The sequence below is a fragment of the Papio anubis genome, chromosome 10, assembly GCF_008728515.1.
Source record: "Papio anubis isolate 15944 chromosome 10, Panubis1.0, whole genome shotgun sequence".
In the NCBI taxonomy this organism is placed as follows: Eukaryota; Metazoa; Chordata; class Mammalia; order Primates; family Cercopithecidae; genus Papio; species Papio anubis.
The window spans coordinates 36737269-36764535 of record NC_044985.1 but is presented as its reverse complement, the minus strand read 5'-3'; the positions used below and the strand labels follow the sequence as shown (position 1 = coordinate 36764535).

General features: G+C 38.7%; 1 long non-coding RNA gene across 1 annotated transcript in view; it reads right to left on the bottom strand.

Moving 5' to 3' along the window:
• Positions 1–27267, bottom strand: part of LOC103876254 — a 75145-nt gene that overhangs the window by 36104 nt on the left and 11774 nt on the right. Inside the window, exons 2-3 of the long non-coding RNA XR_002516093.2 lie at positions 16969–17033; positions 2804–2828 (exon numbers count right to left, since the gene is read on the bottom strand). This is a non-coding gene — a long non-coding RNA (uncharacterized LOC103876254). The remainder of the gene's footprint in view (positions 1–2803; positions 2829–16968; positions 17034–27267) is intronic.

Genomic DNA, 27267 nt, shown 5'->3' with positions numbered 1-27267 from the left:
AAAAACAAACATGAGTCAAAAGAAAACAATAGCACATAAAATTATAGAGGAGCTTTCCTCTAATTAGGTAACATTTAAAATAAAAGAAAGACATTTAATTGTTTTTCTTTCACTTCTCTCTTTGCATATTTAACTATAAGTAATGCATGATTTTTTTAGAAGAAATCATGCACAGATATTGTATAATTGTATCCATAGAGCTGGGACATAAATAGAAATAGGTTTTTGTTGTCTTTTTAAACTTTTTATCTTTTTGTACAGACAAAATATTGTATACCAGGTATGTGTTATTCTTTTAATTTTTAAAGAAAAAAATAAATTAGTTAGATGCCTTTATCTAGAAAAATACATGACCCTCATCTCTATCATGAAGATAGCTATGAAATTTTACTTCTTTTTCTAACAAAACTGTGATCATTTTGTTCTGAAACTTGATGTTTTTGTTTTTAAAATGTTGTTATTGATACATAATAACTGTGTGGTACATATGGTATTTTGATACACACATACAATAGGTAATTATTAAACCAGGGTATTTGTCAAATACCTGGTATTTATCAAACCAGGTATTTATCAAAAGAAATGATAAATGTTTGAGGTTATAGATATCCTAGGGCATTTAGGATATCTATAACCTCAAACATTTATCATTTCTTTTGAAATTTGATTTTTTTCCTTATTCTGTCTTCCTATGCCCATGTACATATGGGTATACCCCACTATTCTTAATAACTGTGAATTATGTGACATTACACAATAACTTGACTATAAAATTTTGTAACATATCAGTTGTTTTCAGCTTTCTACTGCAAGAAACGCTTCTATGAACATCAATCTGGCACCTCTGTGTATTTGTAAGATGAATTCCTAGAAGTAGAGTGGCTGAGTCAAAGGACATGTAACTGTCTATTAAGTGGGCTGAATTCAGTGAAGTATGAGCACAACACCTTCATTCTGTCTCATGATGGTCTTCCCTCCTTACCCTTTGAGCAGATTGTGTAACTTTCCAGTCATTCTTACTTTCCAATATTAAAAACTCTGGGCTGGTCATACTCTCTTCCAGTTTAAATCTTCTCTCTTTCTCCCAACTCAGACCTGATCTCGTTTCAAGATTCTCCAGAGGAGAAAAGAAACAAGGACTATTCTTTTAGTATTTATCTCCTCCTACTGACAACCTGAGACTTAGGCAGTTGAGTTTTCTTTACTGGGCTTGATTGAGGTAAGGGAAGGGGAGAGAATCCACTTTAGTTTCAGTCTCTTTTCCTGATCATTCTTGCCATTTGGATGATACGGTAAGGATTTCAGAATCAGTCTGCATCCACTTTTGCAATTCTTTCATAGGTGACCTAAAACCTCTCTTCAGAATAAAGAAAAATTATCACCTATTGTTACTATTTTTAGGACATTAACCCAGACCAGAAAAATGTCCTATTAATTTGTTATACACATTTTAAATTTTAACAGATATTAATAAATAGTAGTAGCTGAACAAATTCCCCCCCCACACACACTAAAATTATATCAAACACTATCCTCATCCAAATTTTGAATATTTGCCATTCTGGTAGGTGAATAATGTAACATTTAATTTTTGTTGATTTTCACGTCTAGATGAGCAACTGAACACCTTTTTCTTTTTTATTCATTGGCCATCTATATTTATTTTTCTGTTACCTGTCTATACATACACTTTTCCATTTTTGGCCGGGCACACTGGCTCACACCTGTAATCCCAGCACTTTGGGAGGCCGAGGTGGGTGGATCACCTGAGGTCAGGAGTTCGAGACCAGCCTAACCAACATGGTGAAATCCCGTCTCTACTAAAAATACAAAAATCAGCCAAGCGTCGTGGCGGGTGCCTGTAATCCCAGCTACTCAGGAGGCTGAAACAGGAGAATCACTTGAACCCGGGAGGCAGAGGCTGCAGTGAGCCGAGATCACTCCATTGCACTCTAGCCTGGTGACAAGAGTGAAACTCCATCTCAAAAAAAAAAAAAAAAAGAATTACTTTTCTCTCTGACTATTATTTTTCCCCATTTGTATTTTCATTTTTTAATCTTGAGTACTTGTCATTTCCTGTTCCTTTTGCCTGCTTAGGCTAGCTAGCTGTTTTCCCAAATAAACAACATGTGATTTATTTATCAATTATATCTTGTTCTCTGTTTTCCAATTTATTAATTTGTACTCTCATGTTTAATTCCTTTATTTGATCTTCTTAGATGTATTTTAATTTTTCCTAGCTTCTTAGGTTAGGAAATCTTAAATTTTTAATATATTTATTTATTTTTGTTTAATACTGTAATAGTTTCAACTGTAAGTATTCCTCTTCATACCACCTTAACTCATGTGGGGGTATTATTTGATTTCTAGACATTCTGAAATTTTAAATTTCATCTTTCATAAGAGTTACTTAAGAATGAAGTCAAAGATCATCACATTGCCCAAGTGGATATCACTGTTTAAATTGTATTCTATTTGAATGTCACTCTATGAACAAAACTTGGACCCAATGTGAATGGTGCCCACAGAGCTGCAAAACATGGTGGCCCTGAGATGTGTGTTTCAATTTTTAGGTTCTTGGGTGCGAAAGTTCTGAATCTTGCTATTAATTACTAGCTTGAGTGCATTGCAGTCAGTAAATGTAGTCTCTAGTGTTTCTAATGTTTAATATAGTAAGGATTTCTTCAGGCCTGATATAATGGTTGATTTTATAAAAACTTGTCTTTATGGTATGAAGTCTAATATGTAACTATGAGAATATCTATATTAATTTTATTATTCTGATTTTTACAGGATTACTTACTTTTCGTCTACTTGATATGCCGGGGCTGAAAGATGAGACAAAATTTTTTACTAATGTTGAATTACCAATCATTATTACTATACAGTATGTTTTTTGTTTATAATAATTTTTATTATAACAATGTTTTATATATATAATTTATATAATTTTATATATAATATATATTATACATATAATTTTTTATATATAATTTATATATATAATTTTATATATAATTTTTTATTATAACAATGTTTTATATAACAATGTTTTATTATAACAATGTTTTATAATAATTATATATCTGTTGTGGAATTTACCCTTCATCATTAAACTGAAATTTGCAGTTGCTTCCCTAACATAATTCAATCTTTCTCCAATTACATACAAGCTAATACAGATGCTATACAATTTAGGTGGAATTGAGTCATGATCCAGCACCATGGATGATACCTGATTAATCTAAATCAGTGTTTCTCAGAATTTATGGCATCAGATCCCCTTTATGCTATTAAAAATTATCAAAAACTCCAAAAATATTTTATGTGGGCTAAATCTATCAGTATTTACTATATTAGAAATTAAAATTTAAAATTTTTAAACATTTATTTATTTAAAAGTAACACAATAAACATATATATTACAACCAACATTTTTATTTAAAAATCTATAATTATCATACTAAAATGTAGTGAGGAGAGAAGGTTTTTTTTACATTTTCACAAATTTCTTTAGTATCTGTCTTAATAGAAGATACTCATATCTGCTTTTGATTTCATTTGTTGTGATATGTTAAACTATATAGAGAAAATCCAACCACATACAGATATGTAGTTTCAAAAGGGAAGGGTATTTTAAAAATTTTCAGATAATTGTAGACATTCTTTTTTGATACTATACTACAGAAACAACTGGTACCTTAAATGTTGGAATACGGAATTTGAAACCATGTCAATGAATATTTTACACCCTTTAAATACTGTTACATTAAAATTTATTGGCCTATTTTGTAGTTCGAATAGATCTTTTACCAAGCATGATTTTGTAGCATTATACATTGATCATCTGAAAAATATTGATTCTCAAAATGTTACTCTTCTAAATTTTGACACATTATATAATATCCAAAAAAAAATCACATTTGCTAATATTTGCATCAATATAACTGCGAAACCTTTTCAATATTGGGAAGCTGTTGAGCTGAAGGTGGTAGACATAAGTTTTCCAAAATTTGAATTTTTTCCTGAAAGCTTGAATTTCATCTTTGGCAAAAAATATTGTCAGTAGTTTCTTTGAAGTGACAGATTCACTTCATTTGTTTTCAAGAAAATGTCTGTCAAGTACCTAAGTCTGAATAACAATCATTTGTCTGTCAGTGGTTCTCTGAAATAAAATGCTTTTACATGAAAAAAAAGCAGATAGTTCAATCACATCTCACACTACCTCAAAGTGCTTTCTTTGCAATGACCACAATACTCCCAGATGCTGTATTCATGCTGCATGCTTACTTCTCATTTCATCACACAAAATATTAAAAAAGACATGTATTCAAGGGTCAAGATTTAATAAAATTAATAGTTTTTACTGGTTTATCAGGGACATTCTTAGGTGAAAATGGCTTTTTTTTTTTTTTTTTTTTTTGGCTGCAAGTAACTGACAGTGAATGCCATGATCCCTGGTGCAGTGTGGTGCCATTGCCTTGAATCACACTAAAGTACCAACAGCTTTATCCCATCAGCTTTTGTATCATCATGGCCAATGTCAATATAGGAAAAAGGGAAAATAACCTCTTAGTACTACTATAAAAATAGTTGTGCACTTGTGGACCTCTTGAAAGAGTCTTGGGAACTCCTGGAGATCTATGGTTCACCCTTTGAGAATTCTCATCTAATTTAAACAGCTGACAATCCTACCTGGTTTTCCAATGGGATTGGTTTAAGATTTGTTGAGGGTGAGGCAGGGAGAAAAGTGATGGCATAGAATGAAGAGTCACATTCCCACAGTTGTTATGGGAAGTCCTCTTGTGACTATGAGGAAGCAAGTCTAAGAATAAGCCATACAAGACAGGGTGCCGACCAAGAACCTTCACAGAAAAATAAGGCCAAAGGCCCCATGGTACCCACTGTTCCACTGAACTTTTTGGTTACATGAGCTAAATGGTCCCTTCATTTTCAAGCCAGTTTGACATTTTCTGTGTTCTAGGCATCGCCATGAACAAAACAAACAAAAAATCTCTGTTCTCACAGAAACTAGTCTAAGAATCTTTCTCTTGTTACAAGTAATTTCTTTCATTTACCTTCATTTTTTGAAACAGATATTATTTGTTCTTATTTCTGACATTTATATTTTCTGATTTTAGTGCTTGCTTTTTTCTCATTTTTTCAAGGTTGTTTATACCCTCTTTAAGAAAAGTTTAAATTATATATTTAAACTATATTTCTTAAAGTATCTACTTTAGAATATATTATATGATTCCTCGATTTTAAAAAAGCACACTTAGATTTCCTTCTACCTCACATTTTTTTCTCCACATCTCCCATTATTTGGCTCTTTAGGTTATTATTTTTATATTGTCTACATTTATAACACTTGGATTTTTCCGTAATTCCCATAATTGTTGAGCCCAAATTCTAATATAAACATATTAACGGCCGGGCGCAGTGGCTCAAGCCTGTCATCCCAGCACTTTGGGAGGCCGAGACGGGCGGATCACGAGGTCAGGAGATCGACCATCCTGCCAACACGGTGAAACCCCGCCTCTCTACTAAAAACACAAAAACCACAAGGTGGTGGGCTTGCAGTCCCAGCTACTCGAGACTGAGGCAGAAGAATGGTGTAAACTCCAGGAGGCGGAGCTTGCAGTGAGCTGAGATCCGCCACTGCACTCCAGCCTGGGTGATAGAGCAAGACCAGCCCCCAAAACATATTAACTACCAATCTGCTAATACCAGCTCCCTTACTTCTGAGATCTGTACCATAATTCACTTTTTGACTGCCTGATTTTCATCATGTATTGTTTTCAAGGGCTAATTTTTGCTATATTTTCTTTTGCATATTTATCAATCTCTGATTGTAACTTTTATCTTTCACAGAATTAAAAAATCATTTAGTCACACGTTTTCCTCTCAGATATATGATGTTGTTCCATGATACTTTTGTTATTGAATGCCACTATTTCTGATGTCTAAATGTTAACTTTTTTCTTTCACCCTAAGAATTCTTTGTAGAATTTTGAAATTCAGGTTGCACATCCTACATCTTAAGTTGTAGATGAACATCCTTAAGATGCACATCCTACATCTTAAGTTCCAATAACCAGCAGCCATTGGTACAAGACATCTCCCTGTGGAGTTCCTTGAGAGGATCAATTAGCAGAATCAGCTCTACTGCCACCACCTTGTCAGTGTAAGAACCAGACTGGAGAGAAGCCATTGCCTTTAGAGGAATCTGGTGTTCAGGAAGAAAAGCTACTTCCTTCCCCTTGAGTAAAGAAAGAGAGATACTCTGACTACCAAAAGGTTTTTAATCACCTTGAGTGGGATGGAGATGCCCTTCTAGGACATCCAGGGGGGTGCTCACTTGTAATAGATATTGCAGTGCAAGTCCTTGACTTCTCATACAAGCAGAGCCCACGTATACATGGCACATATATAAAACTTATTTATTCCATTCCTTTATTTTTTCCAGTTGTTTTTATTACACTTTAGGATATTTGCTTTTATTTGTCTATCCAGGATCTAAACTTTCTTCCTAACTAGAAGGAGCCCCCATTGTGTGAGACTTTATAGAAAGCAAGTTCCCATGCACCCACTCTAGCATCAAAGGGGAACAGATAGTGCTGCTCCTTATCCCTGTGAGGCAGGAGAATAGAGTCTGGAGGCACGGAATCTAAGGCCAATTTGCACTGACTTCCTAGAACTGAATCAAAAAGAAAACCCCACCTCTCCAAGCCCAAGTAACAAAAGGATCAGAGGCTACTCCCTTTGCCACCACTCCCCTTTCCACTGCCTCACAGATGAAAAATGGAAAGTACCTCTGATTAGTTCCCTCCAGCAACCAATCAGATTCACCACGAGCTAATCCTTCATTTACATAGGGTATAACCAAGTAACCAATGGAAACCTCTAGAGAATATTTAAACCCCAGAAAATTCTGTAACCAGGGCTCTTGAGCTACTTGCTCAAGCCCATTCCTACTCTGTGGAGTGCACTTTTGTTTCAATAAATCTGTGCTTTCATTGCTTCATTCTTTCATTGCTTTGTTTGTACATTTTGTTGAATTCACCTGGACAACTTGTAGTCAAGACCCTCCACTGATAATATATTTTGGTGAGACGGCCAGGAGGCAAGCTCCAAGTTTTGGGTTTATTTTTCTCTCTTCCCCTTTTCCTCTTTGCTCCATACAGGGGAACCCTTTTTTTTCTCTCTCTCTTTCCCTTTCTGACTTAGGACCCTCAGTGGACATTGCCTAAGCACAAAGACAACTGCAGGTTTCTGGCTGGGGCCACTCTCCAGTGAAACTGAAAGGTTTCCATGTGGAAACACCTGACCACCACTACCCAGTTTGGGTGAGAGACCTGAGTCCTTTTCCTCTATTTTTTCAGTCTTTCAGTGGCCATTTCCTAGTAGCTCCTTGGTAATTGAGGACAACTGTCTCAGGTCATTCTCCACTATTACCTGAAGCCCAAAGAGCGAATGGAGATAGTTGCCCTGCCCATAAGGGGGAAAGACTCTTTTCTATCTTTCCTGGTTATAGTTCCTGACTTTTATGTGTGATACAATTGGCAGCAACAGCTCATCCAGGACAAATTCACACACGTTTCAGGTGACTTAAACCTGCTTTTCTTATGCTAAATTCTTCTTTAGAGTTAGCCCATAAATGATAATGTCTGTTAGGTGTGTTGACCTCCCTTCTCCTAACTGGTGTATTCGACTGGCTAAGGACAAAAGAAACCCAACTAGCCCCCTATGCAAAGAAGGTTATAAAGAAAAGAGATTTTATATAAGAAAGTATCTTGCAGCTGGGCATGGTGGCTCACACCTGTAATCCCAGCACTTTGGGAGTCCAAGGCAGGTGCATCACAAGGTCAGGAGGTCGACACCATCCTGGCTAACATGGTGAAACCTCTACTAATAATACAAAAAATTAGCCAGGAGTGGTGGCATGCACCTGTAGTCCCAGCTACTTAGGAGGCTGAGGCAGAAGAACTGCTTGAACCCAGATGAGGTGGAGGTTGCAGTGAGCTGAAATCCTGCCACTGCACTCCAGCCTGATGACAGAGGGAGACACTCTCAAGAAAAAAAAAAAAAAAAAACAGAAAGGATCTTGCATAGTAAATTCTTGTCCTAAAGTCAAATGACTGCTTGTTTAAAAAGAGAGTTTAGGACAAGTCAGAGAGTCCAAGCATGTCATAGATGGTCTGTGTAAGTCGTGACAAAGATTCGTGAAAGCAAAGTATGCAAGAAATGTTGTACAATTTAATGTGAATTTCTTGGCTAAGATTAGAGTGTTAAAGGATTGTTTTTAGTGAGATAGGAAAAATCCAAAGGTTTGACCAAGTTGTAGTTTATAAAAATTAATTGTAAAAGGGATTCTGTGTGTGAACACATTGGCTAAAGTCAGATGGGAAAGCTTGACCTTATCAAATCATAAGGATGCTAAAAGTTGAGGTCTTCATCCAGTAACAAGAAGGAGAACTCAAAATGGGTCATCAGTGGTGGAGGAAATCATTCCAAAGCAACGCTGGTACCCATCTAAGTTCAGAGATGTCTGACAGACTAAGATGGGGCCCTAAAGGAGGACCCCAGTCAGGGCCCAGGGTTTTTCCAGGGGGATACCCCAGTTAAAATTTGGGTCACCTAATAAGCCCTCCACTTTTCAAAGTCCTCTTCTCTTTTCTGGACCACTATAGCAACTTCCCATCTATTCCACCTGATTCCCTGCTTGGCTGGATCCTCAACCACTGGAATAAATTTGACCCTGACAATTTAAGGAGAAAACACCTGATTTTTTTATTGTAATACTGTCTGACCACATTACCAGCTAGAAAGTAAGAACAATGGGTGGTCAGTGGTAGCCTTAATTATGACACCATCCTGCAATTAGACCTATTTTGCAAAAGGAAGCATAAATGATCACAAATCACAAATATATACAGGCCTTTATGACCTATACCAAAACCCAACAATCTGCAAAACTGCCATAAACTGTCCCCCAAAAGGAAAGTCCTAAGGCAGAACTAGATATTGTAGATGACCCCCTTTTACAAGGGCCACCTGTCTCTCAGAGGGAATAGCAACCACCCCCATATAACCTCTTGCTAAGTGCTCCTGAGGCTCAAGCCCAACAGCAAACAGTGGGAACCTTGCTAAGTACCCCTCACACTCAGAGGGGAACACCTTATTCAACTCCCACTCCAGCCCTGCTACCTTTTAAGGAAGTAGTAGGAGCCAGGGATCCAGTCTGAGTTCAGGCCTCCTCCTCTACAACTAACATACAACAATGTAAATAAATCTAGGAAGTTATTCCAAGAACCCCAGAAAATTTGCAGATGGGTTCTAAACTTTGATCTTAGCCTTTAATCTCTCATGGAGAAATGTTCAATTCATGCTAGCAACCTGTTGGACCCCCTTGGAAAAAGAATGAACCTTTGAGACTTCCCAATGGGAAGTGGACAATTTATTTGCCCAAAACCCTCAGGGCAATCACCCAGGCCCAGACGTAGTCCCCACTGATCCTAATTGGGACTATAACACCCCTGTAAGGATGAACAACTGGGCTAAATTTCTTGAGGCTCTCCTTGGAGGAATGAAAAAGGGAATAACTAAGGCAGTCAATTATAACAAAGTAAGAGAGGCTGCACAAGGCAAGGAGGAATATAGAGCCATGGTTTATGGCAGGATGGAGGAAACCTTTAAAAAATATACCAATCTAGACCCTTCCTCTCCTGAAGGTAAAATAATAATGGCACAGCATTTCATTAGCCAGTCCACCCAGACATTACATGTAAGCTCCAAAAGCTAGAGATGAGGCCACAAACTAATCAATATCAGTTTCTTGATACTGCCTTTATGGTATATAATGATTGTGACCTGGAGGAAGGAAAGGGGAACAGAGTAAAGAAAAACAGCAAGCCAAAATTATGGCAGCCATCATTGGTGCTGCCCTGAATGCCCAAAGGGCCATAAGGATAATGCCAGCAAAGACTCTTGCTTCAAGTGCAAGAAAAATGGGCACTAGGCAAGGGACTATACTAAGCCCCTGCCAGGCCCCTGCTGTCAACAAGAAGGCATCAGTCATGACCTTTGGCACCAGAGAATTGACTGCCCTCACTCCCACAGAGGGGCTCAGTCAGTCAAAACTCTAGCAGTGCAAAAGGAGGAATTAGATGAAGACTGAAGGGGCCTGGGGCCTTCCTCACCGCCCCTGTCCAGGAACATTATCATTACTATCAAGGAGCCCCAGGTAACTCTTGACGTCATGGGCATGCCAAGGATTATTTACTCCTCCTTTGACTTGTCAATTTGACAAACAAATCTTCCAACAAGTATTTCTAGTAGTACCAAGTTGCCCAGTCCCTTTGGGGAAGGGATATCTTGGTTAAAACAGAGGCACTGCTACAACTTAAGCACCACCCAGTGAAATTGCTAATAGTCGATAATGGAGACAATGTCCCAGACTACATTAATAAACAGGTTAATGCACTAGCATGGTATACTGAGAAACTGGGGAAGGCTAAAACAGCAGTGCCAATCAAAATACAGCTTAAAAACCACAGCTGTTTTTCCAAACAAAAACAGTATCAAATTGAGTTGAAAGCAAGAAAAGGCCTATTATCCATAGTTGAGGAATTACTTACCCATAGACTTTTAAAATCCTACAATTCTCCCTGCAATACTCCCATCTTACCTGTTCTGAGGCCTTTGGGGAAATACCGGCTAGTACAGGATGTCAGAATAATTAATGAGGCTGTTATCCTTGTCCATTCATTGGTCATGGATCCATATACCCTCCCGGCTCAGGCGCCAGGGGATGCAAAATGGTTCTCAGTCCTAGACCTGAAAGATGCTTTCTTCTCCATTCCTCTAGCCCCAGGGTCTCAATAACTTTTTGCCTTTCAATGGGAAAATCCTAATACCAGAAAAAACAACAATATACCTGGACAGTGTTCCCTCAGGGGTTTCGGGATAGCCCCCATTTCTTTGCCTAGGCCTTAGAGAGGGGTCTGAGGGATCTGCAATTGGAGAATGAGTGTACACTTCAGTATGTGGATGGCCTTCTTATATGTAGCCTGACCCAGAAGGTTTCTGACCAAAATACTATAAAAACTTTGAATTTCCTCAAAGACAGTGGATACAAAGTATCCAAAAAGAAGGCTCAGTAGGTCCAATAATTAGGTTATATCTTAACACCCACAGCCAGCAAATATCCCCAGAATGAGTGCAAGTCATATGCAGTTTGTGACTCCACCACATCAATCAAAATCTTCGTTCTTTTCTAGAAATGGCTGGATTTTGCAGAATATTGGTACCAAATTTGGGGCTCATATTAAAGCCCCCAAATGAAGCAACAAGAGGGCCTGAAAATGAGCTAATGAAATGGAACCCAGAAATGAGAAAAGCCTTCGTCAAGCTAAAACAGGCTGTCACCCAGGCTCCTGCTCTTGGCATCTCAGACCTCACCAAGCCCTTCTCCTTGTATGTAGCAGAGAGGAAGGGCATAGCTGTGAGAGTGCTAACCTAGAAAATAGGATCAGAACCCAGACCAACTGCCTCCTTTTCAAAGAAGTTGGGCAGAGTAGCCTCAGGATGGCTGAGCTGCCTGCAAGCATTTACAGCCACTGCTATTTTAGTAAAGGAAGTCACTAAAATCACCTTGGCTCAACCACTGGAAGTTCAAACCCCACATCAGATGAAGTCAGTCTTAGAAATAAAAGGACACATCTGGATGATGGGGGAAAGATTAATCAAATAACAGGCCATGCTCCTAGACAATCCAGATGTAACCCTTAAAACCTGTAACACCTTGAACCCTGCTACCCACAGGCCCAATAACTGATCATGCCTGTAAGCAGGTTATTGCACACACATATGTCAGCCTGCCTGATGTAAAAGATCAGCCTCTCCCAGATTCCAGAGGTGACTGGTTCACAGATGGAAGTAGTTTTGTGTCAAATGGGAAGCACTGAGCTAGACATGCAGTAGTAGGTCACAACATCATTATTGAAGCCCAGCCATCACCCGCTGCCACATCAGCACAACAGACCGAAATCATTGCTTTTACCTGAGCATTAATGTTGAGACAATGAAAAAAGCTTAACATCTATACAGATTCTAAATATGCATTTCTCCTGCTTCGTGATCATGCTACAATCAGGAAAGAAAGGGCACTACTTAAATAAAGCATGGTCCTGAACTTCTTCAGCTACTGGAAGCAATACACCTGCCAAAAACATTCCCCAGTAAAGCACAGGCCTGAAATTCTTCAGCTACTGGAAGAAATACACCTGCCAGAGGCCGTAGCTATTACCCATTGTAGGGGGAATCAAAGGGACTTAATTCCCATAACATAAGGTAACAGAAAGACGGATAGACAGGCTAAAGCTGCAGCCCTCAGGGTGTAATTTCAACAGATCCTAGCAATGATCCCTTTCTATGATTCCCCAATAGAACCTGAATATACACCACTGGAAAAACAGTTAATAAAGGAGCAAGAGGGGCAAAAACAAGGATCTTGGTGGCATATGGGACTAAAAGTATCTCTCCCTCAAACAGCCTAATGAAGAATTATAAAAACCCTTCATGACTCTTTCCATATGGGGGAGATGCCTCCCTGGCCATGGTTAACAGGCTCTTCTTTGGGCCGAACTTAGCTTTGGTGGTTAAGCAAGTCTGTCAAGCCTCCTCGCTGTGTGCAATTAACAACCCAGGAAACAAAATGTCTCCTCTAATAGAATCAGGTCAGAGGAGAGGAACTTGCCCAGGGGAAGACTGGCAATTGGACTTTACCCATATTCCAGCCTATAGAAGATACAAGTTTTTGTTACTACTAATAGTACTGGTTGGGTTGAAGCTTACCCTACCAGAAAAGGCAAATGAAGTTGTGAAGGTCCTCTTAAAAGAAACAATCACCCAGTTTAGGTTACCTCAGAGCCTCCAAAATGATAATGGCCTGTCCTTTATCTCCCAGATAACTCAAAGGGTTTCTAAGGCTTTAGGGATCAAATACTATTTACATCCAGCATGGAATCCTCCATCTTCTGGGAAAGTAGAAAGGGCTAATCAGACTCTAAAATGGGCATTAGCTATGTAAGGAAATATCAGAAACTTGGATCAACTTGCTGCCTATGGCCCTCTTTAAGGATCCATAATTCCCCTAGAGCTAAAATTAATATGAGCCCATATTAAATGTTATATGGGAGGCCATTTTTAAGAAATGATATAATTATTGATCCAGATACTGCCAGTTTAGTAAAATACCTAGTTAACCCAGGACAATTTCAGCAGGCTTTACAAAAGTTTGGAACTCAAAGGCTCCCCATACTGGGAACTAACCAGCAATCCCACATGAGACCAGGGGATAAGGTACTTATTAAAATATGGAAGGAGGGATCACCTGCTCAACAATTACAACCCATGGGAGGGGTTGTAATGGAAGGGACCATTTTCAGTGGTACTGGCCACGCCTTCTGTGGTCAAAGTACTAAGATTAGATAGCTGGATACATCTTTCCAGAGTCAAGCCTGAGATACCTGAAGCCTTGGACCTGAAACGTGAAGTTCCCATCAGCCACTACACCTGTGAACCTGTGAAAGACCTCAAGTGCCTGTTTAAAAGACAGTCAAAAGATAACTAAATGCCTATCAACTTTCCTTGGTGTCTCTGCTGCATAGTTACTACAGGCTGGATAATAGTAGCCATTTTTATATTTTTGCAATTTAATTGCCTTCTTCCAAGTGGATGGAATCACATCCTTCGTAATCATTAAGCAGTGTTTTAGTTCATTTTTATAATAAGAATTCCTGGCAGCAAAGGTATCCACCCCCTGAAGTTCCCATTCTATAGAACAAAATAACATATAAGTATTTTTTTGTTCTGTCATGGTCACCGACAGCCTGTGTATACTGGGACCATGCATACCAGGAATCAGCCTTATTTTACAACAGAGATTCACTTTACCCCTCTGGCAATTGATGTACTCTGGGTATTTATTAAGAACTTTAAATTCAACACAAAAAATATTAAATACTACCAACTTAGCTCTGAAAAAGGACTGTCGGCTTTCTTTATCTCCATCATCATCCAAATACACTGCCATCCCGATCCCAGCCCAATCTTGGGCCCTTGAAAAAATAACCTATCACCCTGACTACAAGAGAGGAACTCCCTTCAAGTTAATAGACCTGGATGACTTATATGACTTCAAAATTATGGAAATGAAAAGGGCTATAATGACAGGATGAGCACCTTCTCCAGTCCTATCAGAGCAACCTTTCTGGGGATACATCCCTACAGAAGCCCATTTGGGGCCCAGTATCAATGCACACAGAGCTAAAACTCCAGGCACCACTTTTTATTAAGAGAAGCCACATTTCTGGTCAGGCCCTGGGAAATTTGAAAAGTCATCAATGTAACTGCACCCTAGAGATTAACCCCTCACATAATCATGTAAGCTATGCAGTTACCCGAACTGCATCATTTAGAAAACCTGTATGGTTTTCATGGAAACCATTCCCCATTCCTAGATAAAGGCACTTTAAAGGATATACAGTATAAGTGCTGTCAAAGTAAGCCCACTAGCTACATTCACATTTTGCCTTGGGAAGACTGCACTAATTCTGAGACATCAGTTGCCTTTTGGTTCCCCAGTATGAAAACACCTCTGGGTGGTTGTTAGTGGACTCTTAAGTGTAACTACTTCCACTGGGAAAACAGAACTGCTGGGGCAACTCAGGATACTTCCCAAAGTCCTTTCCAGCCTTTAACCAGGGCTACCTTAGTACGGACCTTAACCACTTGGGAAAGTGAAAACAAGCTAACCCACATGTTCACCATAAGAAACAATTTTTGTCTGAAAAACAAGGAGTCTTTTTCCTGTGCAGGATAAGTTTCTACTTATGTTTACCAGCCAATTAACCTGGAACCTATACACTTGTTTATTTAGCCTCCGAAACTCATACAGCTCCCAACAACCAATCCTTCATTATGCCTTTAACCGCAACTACCAGACACAAATGTGCCATCCAACTCATAGTCTGTTTGGTAGGGCTAGGAATAACAGTGGGAGTAGGAACTAGATAGAGTTAGCAGACTTGCAACTTCTTTATCCTATTGCTAACATTTGTCCAAGGATTTTATGGAAAGCTTGAATGACACGGCCCAAAGTATTGTCACCATACAAAATAAAATAGACTCCTTAGCAGCAGTCACTTTGCAAAATAGAAGTGAACTAGATCTCCTAGCTGCTGAAAATGGGTGCTTATGTCTTTTTCTAGAGTAAGAACGTTGTTTTTAGGTCAACCAGTTAGGATTAGTAGAGATGTCACCCGAAAACTAGCCAATTGGGACTTTAAGATACAACAACAGCTGTCTGAGTCATGGGCTCCTGATCAAAAATGCTAAATTGGGTTCATAGCTCCTTCCTCTGGCTAGCCAATTATTAATAATTATACATGCCTTGGTCTTTGGACCACGTTTGTTAAATCTTTTAACCAAATTTATTTTCTCTCACCTAGAGACCATCAACCTTCAGATGATCATGTGACAAGGTTTCCAGCCAGTTCCAGGTGAAGGCGCCACCACAGCCATCAAGAAGCTACCCTGTCTCCACTAGACAGAGCAGGGAAAGAATTCTGTGATCCCCAGTAGATAGGGACTGCACTTCAAGTCAGCATGAAGCTGTTACAGAAGAAAAACCATCGGTCCCTCTGCCTCCCATAAAGATTTAGGGGGATCCCATCTCTCAGGGGGAAATGAGGCAGGAGAATAGGGTCTGGAGGCAAGGAACCTAAGGTTGATTCATACTGACTTGCTAGAACTGAATCAGAAGAAAAACCACACTTCACCACACCCAACTCACAAAAGGATCAGAGGCTACACCCTTTGCAACAATTCCCTTTCCACTGTGTCACAGATGAAAAATGTAAAGTACATCTGACTGGTCCCCTCCCACAACCAATCAGACTGCTCAGAGGCCAAGTCTTCATTTTCATAGAGCGTAACTCTGTAACTTCACTTCAGCCTCTGATTGGTTGCCTCCCACCTCTGGAGAAAGTAATACAAAAAAAAAAGGAATAGCTATAATCAATTGAAGTGGCACCTGTCATCAGCACGAAGTCCAGTGCTGGTCTCCAGCAGGGCTGACTTCTTCTTAGTATTTGGTTATTTTGTTTTGTTTTGTTTTTTCAGACGGAGTCTCGCTCTGTTGCCCAGGCTGGAGTGCAGTGGCCAGATCGCAGCTCACTGCAAGCTCCGCCTCCCAGGTTTACGTCATTCTCCTGCCTCAGCCTCCCGAGTAGCTGGGACTACAGGCGCCTGCCACCTCGCCCGGCTAGTTTTTTGTATTTTTTAGTAGAGACAAGGTTTCACCGGGTTAGCCAGGATGGTCTCGATCTCCTGACCTCATGATCCACCCGTCTCGACCTCCCAAAGTGCTGGGATTACAGGTAGTATTTGTTTTAATTAATTAAAGATTAGGCCAGGCACAATGGCTCACGCCTGCAATACCAACACTTCAGGAGACCTAGGCGGGCGGATCACCTGAGGTCAGGAGTTTGAGACCAGCCTGGCCAACATAGTGAAACCCCATATCTACTAAAAATACAAAAAAAAAAAAAAAATTAGCTGGGCATGGTGGCACACACCTGTAGTCCCAGCTACTGCAGCAGGAGAATCGCTTGATCCCGGGAGGCGAAAGTTACAGTGAGCCGAGACTGCACCACTGCACTCCAGCCTAGACAAGACAGCAAGACTCCATCTCAAAAAAAAAAACAAAAATTGATTCATTAAAATTTCTTAATTTTAATTGCTATTTCTTACAATCAAAACACTAACTGTTCCACTCACAATTAGGACAAGCCAATGTTTTTTGGTTTTAGTGTATGGTTATCAAATTCACTGAAGAGTATATGTACTAAACAAAGATTAAAAATACAAACAATAAAGCTGTAAAAACCTCGTGTATCTTACCTCTTTTCTCATACACTTCTCTTTTCTTGGGATCATAAAAAGAGAACACGTTTCCAACTGCATCCCTAGAACATAAAGTATAATTTTTAAAAAAAGAGAGAATACACATAATTTTTCTTATAACTAATGGATGCCTGGTACAAAGCCAAAATAGCAGAGTTCCTTCTTCTGACCAATTTAAATTAGGTGACGTGTAAATGAGGTTATGTGTTCCCAAATTAGATTTCCTGAAATCTGCTTTATTATCATTAATCTTTGGCTTAGCACATGAGTAGTTGGTTCCAGAATTCACGTAAAGAAGCTAGGTAAAAATGGCTATATGGATACACTCCTCATACTGCTAAGACTCATTCTGTCAAATCCCTTCACGAATCACTCTCCCTGCCATCATGAGTCACTGAAATCTACTGCTATTTTATGTCTTTCTCCAGGGAAAAAAATCTTTACCAACTCCTCACAGTTCACACTCTCAAAAGTCTGCTCCATTATTGTGGGGATATTAAATGCCAAGCCCTTGTTTGAAAATACAGGCTGCTTTCAATAAGGCAATGAAACTGCAATCGATTCTCTGCCTTCAATGAGATTTAGACACTTTTGCTTCAATAAAGCCTGTTATTAAGACACTTCCTTTTCTAAAGCATTTCCTGGCATTTTTTTAAATGAGCCCATTCTCATTTTATAAAACCATCTTGAATCCTGTTACCTTGACAACAAGACAACATATTACATACTTCATGAAGACCAAGAACTAAAGGCAGGAGAGTCTAATCTAGCCCTTCTCACCATTTAAGAACTCAAATATGGAAAATTTGTGGCATGATGATAAAACCTTTACCAACAGCTTCAAGAAGTGTTGAAATTACTGCCTCATTCACATTTTTCAGATACGTGAAAGTATTTTATGCAACAATCAATACATAGAGTGCTTATATGTTTCAGACAGTATTGTAAATCTACAAAATTAATAACTAAATTTTCCTAGCTCTCTGAGTGATATACTCTTATTATCCCCATTTTAATGATGAGGAAACTGAAGTATAGAAAGTTTAACTTATTCAAAGTCTCAGGGCAAGTAAATGTCAGAACCTGGTTTCAATTAGTTTTGCTCCTAAGGACCAAACAGAACCTCAAATTGAGTTATATGTTGTTTGCACATAACTGAAGATTATTTGTCACTGTACTTGAAATTTAAACCAAATTTAATGTTTGGTGGCAAAAAGTCAAAAATACTTTTCCACATCACAAAGAGAACTGTCACACCAAACACTCCCACCTGTGTTACTCAGCCCCAAATACTTTGGTCTTCCTTATCCCATTAGATATCAAAGAAAGTCAAATGAGAGATGAATAATAGCCACAATTTCTGGAAAGAACCATGTTCTTGAGATGCTTTATACACATTGTCTCTCTCTCTCTTTTTTTTTTTTTTTTTTTTTTTTTGAGGCCAAGTCTCGCTCTGTCACCCAGGCTGGAGTGCAGTGGTGCAGTCTTAGCTCACTGCAACATCCACCTCCCAAGTTCAAGTGATTCTTCTGCCTCAGCCTCCAGAGCAGCTGGGATTATAGGTGCAGCCATCACACCTGGCTAATTTTTGTATTTTAGTAGAGACAGGGTTTCACCATGTTGGCCAGGCTGGTCTCAAACTCCTGACTTCAAGTGATTTGCCTGCCTCGGCCTCCCAAAGTGCAGGGATTACAGACGTGAGCCACCGAGCCCGGCCTACACTCTCTTATTTTAATACTCCTAAAAAGAAAGGCATTTTTATCTCTGCTTAATGATTAGAAACTGAGGCTCCTAAAACCATTCAGAGGCAGAGACAGGAATCAAACGTAGCCTGTCCCTGTCCTACACTGCTACAGTTCTTACCAAATGTGCTACCACTGATAACTCAAAAGCCTAAACTGAAGTGGGAACGCTCACTGATCCGCATAATTACCTCCCTTTAAGTAAAAATGCCAATTCCTCTACCCTTTGGTTCAGATGCTATGCCTTCAACCTGCTGATGTTTCACTTGAACCAGGCAGCAGACTCACATTCCAGAGTCTATTCAGTTTCAAAGCTTGTATTGATTTCTGTTTGTTTCCAAAAATCTTCATTTTTAACATCATTAGCATTACTTCCTCACAATAGAGTCCCCAAGTTGAATTTGGAGTTTAAGGAAATAAACTCCGTATTTCCTGCTTTTTATGGTTTTTAAAACACATTTTAAAATTTTTTAACAAAAGAAGTCCTATCAAATTACATTGCCACCATAAACTTACAATCTCAAGAATTTTATTGTATCTTTACAAAATTCAACATCTTGCAGTTTTTTAAAAACTTCACTAATTTAGCAGAAAATAAAGGAATCTAGTTATCTTTCTTTCCCTTTTGTTTTGTTTTGTTTTGTTTTGTTTGTTTGTTTGTTTGAGTCAGGGTTTCCCTCTGGTTATTCAGGCTGGAGTATAGTGGTGTGATCTCAGTTCACTGCAACCTCGACCTCCTGGGCGCAAGTGATTCTCCCACCTCAGCCTCCTGAGTAGCTGGGATTACAGGCCCATGCCACTATGCCCAGCTAATTTTTTGTATTTTTAGTAGATATGGGGTTTCACCATGTTGGCCAGGCTGGACTCGAACTCCTGACTGAAGCAATCCACCCTCCTTAGCCTCCCAGAGTTCTGGGATTACAGGCGTGAGCCACAGTGCCTGGCCGATTTTTTATTCATCGATATCCATTCTCAATACCCTCAAAGAAGAAAAGAGAAATTACAACTTCAGAAAGATAAAATAAAGTAGTTCTTTAATAAGCTAGTAGTTTCTAACAAAACTTCTCCCAATTTCCCATGAAAATATCTACAATACAGAGAACACAGGTGAGAAGTCACAACTGATCTCACGTATTCTACACACAATTGGTGGCTAATCCTGTACTGTTTACCCTCAATCACTGCCTCATTGCTAGTGCTGCTGTTTATTAGCTGTGGACCTTAAGCAAGTTACCAGCTTCTGTCTGTCTTAGCTATCACATCTGTACAAAGGGAATAGAGTAGAACCTATTTCAGAGATCGTTGTGAGAGCTAAAGTTCACACATGCAGAGTTCCTGGAATAGCACCTGGCAAAGAATGTCCAAATACATATGAACTGGCATTACCTGGCATTATTGTTGTCACTGTTTTTCCAGTGTTTCTGAAAGTGTAGAAAGTGTATCGCTGCAGACATACAAGATTAGGGGTGATATTCAAAGTTATTGTAGGGTGTACTTGTAGGTATCATTAAATGGCATGAATCACATATAATGAGAAAATTATACCTTCCTTTTTCAATTCTCATTTAGTACTCTGATTACGGCAAGATTAAAGCTTCAATTTGATGACTTTATCATCTTTATCATCTTTATTTATCATCTACCTGACAATTGAAAACCTCCTTCATTACCTAAGAGAGCAGGTCTCAGACCACACGGAGTAGTATTACACTAAAATTTAATAACAAATTGATTTGTTTTAAGCAATTTGCTTTCTTAAATATTTTCTATTCCTGTCATGTTTTACTAATTTTTCTTTTAAGATAATGTAAAGCTTCTTTTATAAAATATTCTTAACCAAAAAAATGAAGGCTCTATTTAAAGAAAATATGAAATGGACAGTAAGCAGATGTGGCAAAAATCAAGAAATATACTAAAAGATTTAGTTTGGGAAGACTCTAATACTGTACTGATACTCCTAACCAGACATCAGCAAACTTTTTTCTGTTAGACAGTTAATATTTTAGGCTTTGCAGAACGTATGGTCTCTGTCCCAATGACTCAACTCAGCAATAGATAATATGTAAATGAATGAACATGGCTATGTTCCAATAGAAGCTTTATTTATAAAAGTGGGTGATGGGCTGGGCACAGTGGCTCATGCCTGTAATCCTAGCACTTTGGGAGGTGTAGGTCAGCAGATCACCTGAGGTCAGGGGTTCAAGACCAGGCTGACCAACATGGTGAAATCCCATCTCTACTAAAAATACAAAAATTAGCCAGGAGTGATGGTGCATGCTTGTAATCCCAGCTACTCAGGAGGCTGAGGCAGGAGAATTGCTTGAACCCAAGAGGTGGAGGTTGCAGTGAGCCGAGATTACACCACTGTACTCCAGCCTGGGTGACAGAGTGAGACTCTGTTTCAAAAAAAAAAAAAAAAAAAAATGGTGGTGGCTGCTGCATTGGGCCCAGAGGCCATAGTGTGCCGATAGTGCCCTAAACTGTGAGAGATTAGGATCCTGGAATAAATGTTTGACTATAGTCAAAGTATTCTTTCCAAGGTCTCACTACTGAAACAGAAAATATAATAAAATAGTTCATTTGAGATTGGGAGGTTTTTTGAATAATGACTCTCTATTAATCTTTTGAAAGGCTATGTCAGGGATGTCAGATAAAGAACAGCTTCCAAATTTTAAGAAGAGAGAGAATGAATGAACAGCACCTAAACATCTTTTGCTAATTCATATGAAAAACACATGTGTAACACCAGATCTAAGCACTGTCCTAGCAATTTACATGTGTTAAAACTCATTTATTCCACATAAAAATTCTTTGAGGTTGGTAGCAGTATATTCCCATATACAGATAAGGAAACTGAGGCATACATAGCACCTGGGAGAGGCAAATACTGTGGGACGGTATTTGAACGCAGACAGGAGGCTCAGAGTCCATGTTCTCACTCTGCTGATGATGCTGCCCTCAGCATCATGCACAGTAGTTGGTTGTGTTTTCCTGCAAGCTTTAGCTCAGCTTAAAATCTCTTGATATGGCAGGAATTTTTTGCCAGTGCAACTGAGAGAAATTCAAGGTTTTGAACAAGGAATAACATTCCTTGAGCAGGAAATGAGAGCAACTGAGAGCAATTTTACATAATGAGTTATCACAACTTTGTGAGCCTGCAGTAACTAGCTTCGTGGTAAGTTCTGACATCCATAGCCTCGTATAGGTAGGGCCGAGGAGAACCTGCCAAGCTGTTTTCAGTGGTTACACAAAGACAGAAGCATGGTGGAGGCTTCATTTTAAGTACTTGCTAGGCAAGAAGGACACCCTATTGCAGTTAAAGTAAATATTGATTTAAAAACTTAACGTAATTCTTCTCTTCCAAATTCTCATAGTTATTTTTTTAAGCTGGCTATAAACTGATCTTAATGTTACACATCAACATGGATGGTGTTCATCTTCACAAATTTTATTTTTATAGTTATGTTTTTGTGAAAACACAATTTCAGAGTGTGTGAAATATATTTCTGATGGTTTTCATACATGTCCCATTGGGACATAAGCCTGAAAGACAACAATACCTAGCAGTGATTATGGAAATCAAAAATGAAAGGTTTACAACCTAAAACAATCAACATGAAGAAAGGCATGCCTTCTAAGTCTTCCCTACTCCAGCTATGGCAAATATTACACAGATGGTAACAATGAAAGTACAAAAACAGCTTCCAAAGCTATTGTTATGAATTATTCCAAAAAATGAAAATATACTTTCATTTAGAAATAAATGTAAAACTTCAATATCTTTTTGAAATTTAGAATAAAGAAAATGGTATCATTAAGCAACAAAATTGGGGTTTGAAGAAGTTTTCTTGTTGGTTTGCCTGTTTGATTTCAGCAATCATGTGAATAGTGAAGAAAACAGAAGATATTTGGGGATATTAATTCATCACCCATTAATCACTGTCCAATTGTACCAGAAGCAGGGGTCAAAGAAGCATCTGGACATGTTCTAAGAGCAGCAAGAAGGATACTAACAGTCTTGGTCCTTGACATCCTTCACATTCTGCTTTCTGATGTCCCTTTTTAATTATTACTCATTTTCCTTCTCCAGTGTTCTCTCTCTCTTTCTCTACACTCTCAGAACTTCCATCCTTCCACAGGAATGAATGCAATTGCCTTTCCTGGGACTTTTACAAGGGAGCAAAGGGAAGAGATATTAGGAATTTCCATGCATTGCCACATCTTTCTCCTCCTCACCTATTCACAAGGTTGACCCTGTTACTGTAGCTGCTCTCTGTTATCCTCTAAACAGATGAAACTTTAGAAAACAAGGGACAACTACTCATGAGAATTAAGGAATAACATAGCTTTTAAGATTGACTTTTTTATAATCACCTTTTTCCAAAACTAATTTAAGGAGGTTTTCAGAGACATATTCCACTTAACATTATTAAAACAAGCAGGTGAAGTTTTAGGGCAATAGATTAAATGTAAGTAGGAAAAAAAAGATAAAACTGGATTGAGCTCATATACTCATGAAACACATCCCTGAAATTTCCTCTTCTTATATATGGGCCACAAATTCAGTTTTATAGAGGTCAGTTCAAAAATGAAAGCACAATTTGTTATATTACTCACGGTAGGCATAAAAAGAAATTATAACAGTTTCTCAGAAGAAGCTCAAGTATTCCTGGAGATCATGGATAGAAGATAATGTTCTCAATAACATTATTACAGGAAGCACAGTAAAAAGTTTTGCAATACATATTACATACTACCCTCCAAATCAGAATTTATAACAAGCTATTCTATTCTACAAAAAAGTTCATAAGGAAGGCATCAAAATATGGGGATTCAAATCAAGAAACAGGCCAAACATGTAGAAATTACATAGGGGCTAGTGGCTAGAAACATTCCAACTCTCTTTTTTTTTTTTTGAGTCAGAGTCTTAACTCTGTCACCCAGGCTGGAGTGCAGTGGTGTCATCTCAGCTCACTGCAACTTCTGCCTCCCAGACTTCAAGTGATTCTTGTGCCTCAGCCTCCTAAGTAGCAGGGATTACAGGCATGCACCACCACACACAGCTAATTTTTTTAAGTAGAAAAAGGGGTTTCATCATGTTGGCCAGGTTGGTCTCAAACTCCTGACCTCAAGTGATCCACCCGCCTTGGGCTCCCAAAGCCTTGGGATTACAGGAATGAGCCACTGCACCCGGCCCCCAATTCTCTTAATCTTAAAAAAGTATTTCTCATACCACCAAAAATTAGATTCACCTAGACTCAGAGGATGCATGTGTTAGCCAAGTCTCTGATATAGATCTGATATGGGTCCCAAATCCATGACCATCGACCATTTACCTATTGTCCTGCAGATTTCCAATGCATATCTTCTGCACAGGGAAGGGAAATGAACCCTTCACTCATCATTGGGGCTGAAGCCCCAGAGCCCTATGTGTTCTTCTATCCAGTGAGCCAGGCTGACCACCTATGAGCCACACATGAAAGAGGTGAATACCAAAAGTCCACTGGCTTTCTAAATTGATTTCTTCTAACATATCAATATTTCATCCCTTAACAGATGTGAAAGCAGAGTGTCGCCAAGGTTCAATCTGTATCATTTTCAATCATATCATTACTCCTTTAAATTAGCCTTTGTAATTATCAGACGCTACACTACAGCACTAAAAATGAACCACTGCTATGAACGAGAACGGAGCCAATTAAACACAGCAGCAGAGTTTGCTCTGATAAAAAACAAACCCCAACTAAGAAAAGGATTCTACCATTGGAGTCAATGAGGTAACTCAGGTTGAGAAGACGGCCTCATTATAACTTTCTGGAATTCTGCCATTTGTAACAGTAGTGATAAAAATTCCCTTTCAGTATGATATATCTTAGCCAAGTGCTTAACCCAAGGAGATTGTACACTAATAAATTTTATTTGGCTATTTATATACTACTTGAAGGTAAATAATGCTCTCCCTCACACTTATATGTACACATGACCCCCCCAACACACACACACATACCCTGCAAGGTATGTTTTAGGATGGTAATGGAGAGTGTGAGAGCATTCTTCATGTCAAGGTTGCTCTGTAAAAACTTACAACACTTGCCAGCTCCCAGACAAGTGACTTTAACATGTACTAAAGAAGTTGGTAAAAATTAATGAAAGAAAAAACTATGGAAAAGCAAGCTGATATGGTCTAGCTCTGTGTCCCCACCCAAACCTTACCTTGAATTGTAATCCAAATTGCAATCCCCATGTTGGGGGAGGGAGGAGATTAGATCATGGGGCCGGTTCCCCCATGCTATTCTCGTGATAGTAAGTTCTCCCAAGATCTGACGGTTTTATAAGAGCCTTTTCCCCCCTTCATTCTGCACTTCTCTCTCCTGCCACCCTGTGAAGAGATGCCTTTCACCATGATTATAAGTTGCCTGAGCCTTGTGGAACTATCAGTCAATTAAACCTCTTTTATTTATAAATTACCCAGTCTCAGGTATTTCTTCATAATAGCATGAGAATGGACTAATACACAGGTTTTAAAAAACCCAATATGTGATGAGATGATTAAATACCGAATGTGGTGAGTACCATAGTTTAGACACAAAAATAAACATATTAAATGCATTCATCAACTTTATCTCATATTCATTCTACTTTTCAATCTACAGCATACTCTAACAGGCCAGAACACATAAGGATTAAGGGAAGAACCCAAACATGTTTGTGATTCTGCCTACAACTCCAGTCTCTGGGACTTTCTTGCAGGAATTTGTCTCTGGGAGAGCAAGGTCTTTCTCAGCTTCTTTCAGTGTCATGCTAGTTTGACTGAGCTTAGGTGATTCCTTTTTTCACCTTCTTCAGAGTTCTGTTAATTAGTGTTGAGCATTAGCAGATCATACAGATAAGCTGACAAATGACCAAAAACATGTTAATAGAATGCTGCTCAAAATTCCCTTGCTGCCTGTCAGAAATAATTGGTACCTTTCTTCAAGCTTTCCTAGGAAAATGACAAATCAAGAGGAAATGCCTTTAATTTCAAAGGGTTTTATTGGCTCTGGATCACAAAGCATGGCAATTTATTTTACCTTTTTTATTATAAAAAATATAACAATACTTCTGAAGGATTACTGATTGAAGTTATAGAGTTTAATATCTGTCAAAGTACAAATCCCAGGGCATATAAAAAAAAAATCTGAGGATATAAAGCTGCTAAATGCCTCAGTCTGGTTCCTTCACAGAAGTCATACTGTCTAAGCAAACCAACACTTTTGATATGAAGATGCAGATATACTCCACATTGGTCAATGAAACAAATGATAATCTATCATCTATGTAGAAGTAAATGTATAGGCTACTTTCTGATTACAATCCAGATAAACAAAGGGAAAAAGTATACTTTCTGCTCATTTAAAAAGTTAGAACATGAAGCTATAACCACCTCTGTTTGTTGCCCAAGATAAAGACAAAAGAAGCTTCCATAAAGCTCAGACAAGACTGAGAAAAGCACAGTATGGGGCTGACAAAATCTGGCGGATCTGTTTGTTGATAACAATGAAAACATCACTTTAGAATTGGAGTCAACTGAAAATGTATTCTTAACTTTTTAACTATTCTTTCATCTCCCATTTAATGTTACGGTGCATGTTTGCCATTTCCTTATTAAATATTATATAACGTATGATTATTACTATACTTTGTTACAGCACAGCACAGGTGTAACCTGTGTGAGGAGTGGGTCTGAGGCAACTGCAATCCATATTTAAGTGAAATCTTCCCTATGCTTTTTTAGATTGTACATGCTTCTTGGAGGCCATCAGAACTGTTTCACCATGTCAACTTTTCAACGTCCAATAAGCTACATAAATACAGTAAATATGAGTTTTAAGAATCACAGCATTAGTACATAAAATGCACATGTATCGGGAGAACCCGCTCCCGATGTTTAATGTGGGTTCTTTTCTATTTCCTAAGTGTCTCAGCTGGGTTGAGAAATAAAGGGAAAGAGCACAAGAGAGAGAAATGTAAAGCTGGGTGTCCGGGGGAGACATCACATGTCGGCAGGATCCATGATGTTCCCCCAGCCGTAAAACCAGCACGTTTTTATTAGCGATTATCAAAAGGGGAGGGAGTGCATGAATAGGGTGTGGGTCACAGAGATCACATACTTCACAAGGTAATAAAATACCACAAAGCAAATGGAGGCAGGGCGAGATCACAGGACCATGGGATAAGGCGACATTAAAATTGCTAATGAAGTTCCTGGCACGCATTGTCGTTGATAACATCTTATTAGGAAACAGGGTTTGAGAGCAGATAACCTGTCTGACCAAAATTTATTAGGTGGGAATTTTCCTTGTCCTAATAAGCCTGGGAGCACTACAGGAGACCGGGGCTTATTTCATCCCTTCGGCTTTGACCATAAAAGACGGGACACCTTAAAAGGGGCCATCTATAAGCCTACCTTCAGGGCGCATTCTCTTCTCAGGGATGTTCCTTGCTGAGAAAAAGAATTCAGCAATATTTCTCCTATTTGCTTATGAAAGAGGAGAAACATAGCTCTGTTCTGTCC